The sequence below is a fragment of the Setaria viridis genome, chromosome 5 (assembly GCF_005286985.2).
Source record: "Setaria viridis chromosome 5, Setaria_viridis_v4.0, whole genome shotgun sequence".
In the NCBI taxonomy this organism is placed as follows: Eukaryota; Viridiplantae; Streptophyta; class Magnoliopsida; order Poales; family Poaceae; genus Setaria; species Setaria viridis.
In genome coordinates, this window is record NC_048267.2 from 25,576,295 (window position 1) to 25,582,294 (window position 6,000).

The window sequence follows — 6,000 nt, forward strand, 5'->3', positions numbered from 1 at the left end:
CCAGCACTTCGCCACGTCTATTACACGTATGCTGAGTTCCGCATCACGAGTATGCGAGGGTTGATAGGGAGTTCCATTCAAGGGACCCTATCTTCGCGGTTGTTTTCGCCCACGTCTATTACACGTGCGCAGGTTCCGTATGTGATCCATACGAAGGTTGATGTGGTTCGATTCCAACGAACCTATTGGCACGGTTGTTTCGCCACGTTTGTCATACGTGTGCCGATGCCGCATCACGAGTATGCGAAGGGTTATGTGGTTCCATTCGGAAGGAACCTATTTCCACGGTTGAGTGCTGTCCATGCAGCCTTAAACGCATGGGTGCCGTTCCTATAGTGAACGGTAATGTATGGGAACGCTTTCGTGGGTGCTGGCACGAAAGGTTCATGTGTGTGTTTTCTGCAGGTTGCTAACCGCGCTCGTCAAGACGTTGCTAAAACCGACTAGTTAATATAGGGAGAGAAGTATTGTTGCCTTGTCACCGGCGCTGACCGCGTAAGACCCAAGGTTTGGGCAGTTGTTTTTGGTTAAGAGTACGGTAGGCCGTGCATGCATCATACCAAAAATCTGTAATGTTCTCTTCTCAACAGCAACCCTGTCCGACATAGCTCTTTTGGATCTAAGGATTTCTAGCTCCTCTTAGTTGCTCTCGGTTAAGCCCTTCTGCTTCTCTCTCCAATCCCTAATCCTCGGAGTTATCTCGCGTGATTTCGGTTTTCTTGGTTCCAGATGGCTGCTCCCGGGCATGTGGTGTTTGGAGCGAACGGTACCTTCCAATCAACATGCCTACATTTCGAGGGGTTTCCCGCGATCTTGTGGGATACGTTGAGATGGTTTGGGTATCAGTCCCCACCCCTGTATTCTGGGCGGCTGTATGTGGAGCAGGGCATCCAGACGTGCCAGGTGCAAGCACTGGTGCCACCCCCTTTTGCGCGGCCCGACTGGCCCTCTCTGGGCATCATAGCTTACGGTCTTTCCCCGGAAGATACGTGGGAATCCGCCGCTCTTCAGTTGCTCACGCAGTTCTGTCAGTTCCACCCTGTGGAGATCACCCTGGACCCGATCGGTCTTTTTCCCGTCAGGAGTCGGCTGGACCCGGCCTGGCTGGACCGCATCGGAAACCTCGAGGTGTTGGCCACTACCTGTGCTATGGTCACCATCTCCACCAACGTCCGTTGCATGGCTGCTTTCTACCGGCTGATAGAGCTCCAAGGAAGAGCCATGACTCTCTTTGCCCGGACGGCTGCAGACACCCACGGGTACCTCCAGGCAGCTAGAAGAGACCTGGTAGGCCAAACCTACCAGCTGATCCAACGTGGAATCCAGATCCACGACATGCAAGACCGGATCTCCGATCTAGAAGGAGAAGTTGCCGACCTCGTGGACGGCATGATCGAGCTCTCGGAGGAGAAAATGGAGGTGGAAATGGAGTTGGCCGTTGCCAATGCCCACCTAGAGGAGCACCAAGCTGAGCTTGAAGATATGCATGCCCTCAACATGCAGCTTGAAGCTCAGGAGGACCCTGAGGAAGACGAGGGAGCGTCCAGCATGGACATGGAAGAAGATGGCGCCCCTTCTCCGACTCATAGTGTCCAGTGGTAGCTTAAGGGTTCTCAGGGAACCTTCTTTCTTTTGTTGTACTCCTCGGCAGCCTAGTCTTGGAAAGTTGTAATAGGTTAGCCTTGAGTTGAGTACTCCCTGTGCTGGAACGTCGTTATGTATAAAGTCAACCGGTGCATGGTTTATCCTTCTCGTATGGTGTGGATGCTAAGGTTGAGTGAGTGGTGCCGTAACCTTGTGTTGTTTTCGGGGAGCCTGATCAGTTGGCCGACCCTAGTTTGCGAGCTAGAGTGTGCCGACCTTAAGGCAGTTACCGCCTTGCCCGACCCTCTTTGAGTACGGACCGTATCCGACCCCTTGGTTCGAGTGGACCCGACCCTAGGAGTCTGTATGTGGTGTGGGTACCTGAGGTGGAGTACCAGGGCAAGTAAGGGCTATCGGTGATGAAATGGGAGGAATGTGCTTCCCCTATAAGGACGTGTGATGCACCATTGGCAAGAGTCGCATTGAAGGATTTAATTCATACGTTCCCAATTGCTGGAGTACACCTAAGGTTATGAGATTGATGGGGCGTTAACTCTTGCAGATGGCGCACCGCACGAGGTCTGGAACTATGCCCAGTGGCAGTGATCAGCGACAGGATCTTCCCCCGCCCCCGCCACCATCACCATTGGAGGCAATCCTAGCAACTCAAACCGAGCTGCTTAGGCATCTGGTGCAAGGACAACAGCAGCCACATGGTGGTAGAGCACAGCAGCAGCAGCATATCGCAAGATATGAGGACTTTTTGGGGACGCAGCCCCTGTTGTTCCAAAGGACCCAAGAACCGCTCGACGCCGATGCATGGGTTCGTACGATCGAATCCAAGTTCGAGCTCCTCACCGCTCCATGCCCTGACAACAACAAGGCGCGGTTTGCAGCTCAGCAGCTGCGTGGTTCCGCACGGCTTTGGTGGGACCACTACCATGCCATGCTACCTGCTGGCCACGTGGTCAGTTGGAACGAGTTTAAGACGGCGTTCAAGGCGCATCACATTCCTGAAGGTCTCCTGGAGCGCAAGCTCAACGAGTTTCTGGCCCTCACCCAGGGAACTCGGGATGTGCTGCACTATGCCCAGGCGTTCAATGACCTATGCCGTTATGCGGGATATCACGCGGACACAGATGAGAAGAAGCGGGACAGATTCCGCCGAGGACTGAGCTTGGAGCTCAGGGAAAGGCTGAACCCCATCCGGGTGGATACCTATAACGAGTTGGTCAATCTGGCCATCTCCCAGGAGGACTGCATGCAAGCTCTCAAGGCCGACCAGAAGAGGAAAGCCTCTGTGGCTCTCCCGAGCCCGCCAGCCCGAAGGTTTCGGATGATCCCTCCACAAGCCCCTGGCCGACCCCAACAGTCAGGGAAATGGATCGCCCGACCCCCGCCGGCAACAATGCCTAGTTTCCCAGGCTTCCAACCGCAAGTACCCCGGCCGACCTTGCCAACGCCACCTCGTCCGGCAGCCAGTAACAGATGTTTTACCTGCGGCAATGAAGGACATTTTGCAAGGGACTGCCCCAGGAGCAAGACTCAGCAGCAAGGCCAGAACCCTATGGCAGCCAGAGGAAGAAGGCCCAAGGTGCAAGTCCGACAAGGCCGACTCAACTACACCAGCTTGACTGAACTTCCCGAAGGTGCGTCAGTAATGACGGGTACTTTCCTTATTTTAAATCAAGCCGTTGTTGTGTTGTTTGATTCGGGAGCCTCTCATAGCTTTATCGGGAGTAAGGCAAGGGAAAGATGTGGGCTAAGTGTAGGTCACACTAAGGAACCCTATGTGATCGCCACTCCGGGAGGAAGGATAATGTCGGATCAGGTCGTTATTCTTGTACCTCTCCAGCTAGGCCCCACCCTCTTCAAGGAAAACCTTATCATCCTTGACCTCGAAGGCCTAGACGTCATCCTTGGCATGGATTGGATGGCCCGACATCGTGTTGTTTTAGATACCTCAGCCCGATCTCTTTTCATCAGCTCGCCCTCTCATGGCAGTGCTACCCTATCCTTGACCCATCCTGAGTCTTTGACTCCTTGTGCCCATCCTCTCTTGGGATTCCGTTTAGAAGACCTCCCTGTCATCTGTGAGTACCCAGATGTGTTTCCAGGAGACTTGCCAGGCATGCCACCTGACAGAGAAGTGGAGTTTTCTATAGAGTTGGTTCCCGGCACAGCCCCGATATCTAAGAGACCCTATCGGATGCCACCCGCTGAGTTAGCAGTGTTGAAGACCCAGTTGCATGATCTGTTGGAAAAGGGCTTCATTCGACCCAGTACGTCATCTTGGGGTTGCCCCGCCCTGTTTGTGAAGAAGAAAGACGGCAGTTTACGGATGTGTGTGGATTACCGACCCCTCAATGCGGTAACAGTCAAGAATAAGTACCCACTGCCCCGCATTGATGTCTTGTTCGACCAGTTAGCCGGAGCAAAAGTGTTCTCCAAGATCGATATTCGTTCTGGTTACCACCAAATCAAGATTCGACCTTGCGACGTACCCAAGACAACTTTCTCTACCAGATATGGACTGTATGAGTACCTGGTCATGTCCTTTGGACTCACCAATGCACCCGCTTACTTCATGTACCTTATGAACTCGGTGTTTATGCCCGAGCTGGACAAGTTTGTAGTGATGTTCATTGACGACATCCTAGTGTACTCAAAGGACAAGAAAGAGCATGCCAACCATCTTCATATAGTTCTCCAACGACTGAGAGATCACCAGTTTTATGCAAAGTTCTCCAAGTGTGAGTTTTGGTTGGATAGCGTCAAGTTTTTAGGACACACTATCTCCAAGGACGGTATTGCCGTGGATCCCAGTAAGGTGCAAGAGGTCATGGAATGGAAGTCTCCTGTCTTGGTACACCAGATCCGGAGTTTTCTCGGACTGGCAGGTTACTATCGGCGTTTTATACCGGATTTCTCCAAGATAGCTAAGCCGATGACCGAGTTGTTGAAGAAAGAGGTCAAGTTTGTGTGGGACACCAAGTGCGAAGAAGCTTTCAAAACCCTGAAGCACTTGTTAACCACCGCCCCAGTTTTGGCTCAGCCCGACCCCTCTAGGCCGTATGACGTATACTGTGACGCCTCTGGCACTGGACTCGGATGTGTTCTTATGCAAGACAGCCGAGTCATTGCCTATGCCTCACGTGCGTTGCGACCTCATGAGCTGAACTACCCGACCCATGACCTTGAGTTGGCAGCAGTGATACACGCCTTGAAGATATGGAGGCACTACTTAATGGGAGCTCACTGCAACATCTATACCGACCACAAGAGCCTCAAGTACATCTTCACGCAATCCGACCTCAACATGCGTCAGAGAAGATGGCTGGAGTTGATAAAGGATTATGACTTGGAAGTGCACTATCATCCTGGCAAGGCCAATGTGGTGGCCGATGCCCTCAGTCGCAAACCCCGTTGCAACTGTTTGTTGTCAACAGCCTTCACCAACACTTTGTGTCACGAGATGGGAAAACTAAGTCTAGAGCTTATTCCTCATGGAACCCTTGATCACATCATCCTTGACTCAGTTGTGGAGGACCGGATTCGGTCAGCACAAGCTAAGGATGAAGAAGTAAAACGGATCATCAGTAAGGTCTCGGTAAAGGACGAGGGATATAAGCTTTTCCGGCAGGACCAAACGGGAGGTGTGTACTATGGAAACCGACTAGTAGTGCCCGCCGACCCTGAGTTGAGAAGGCAGATCCTAGATGAAGCTCATCTTTCCAGGTTCTCCATCCACCCTGGCAGCAACAAGATGTACCATGATCTCCGTCAGACCTTTTGGTGGAGTGGGATGAAACCGGAAATAGCTCGTTATGTTTCAGAATGCAACACTTGTCAACGTGTCAAGGCCAGTCACTTGAAGGTAGCAGGAACCTTGCAGCCGCTACCTATTCCCTCTTGGAAATGGGAAGACATCAGCATTGACTTCATAGTTGGGTTACCCCTTACAACTCAACGATATGATTCTATCTAGGTTATAGTGGACCGTCTGACCAAGACGGCACATTTCCTCCCTGTTCGTACCACCTATACCGTCAAGCAGTATGCAGAGTTGTATCTCGACCGCATAGTTTCCCAACACGGTGTACCCAAGACCATCATCTCTGATCGAGGAGTTCAGTTTGTGGCCCGTTTTTGGGAGCAATTACAAACATCCATGGGCACAAAGCTCATCCGAAGCTCAACGTATCATCCCCAAACCGATGGCCAAACCGAGAGAGTCAATCAAATCCTCGAAGACATGTTAAGAGCTTGTGTCATCCACTATGACAAAAACTGGAACAAGTGCCTGCCCTTAGCAGAGTCCTCTTACAATAACAGCTACCAGGCCAGTTTAAAGATGGCACCGTTTGAGGCCCTGTACGGCCGAAGATGCAGGACACCCTTGAACTGGTCCCAACC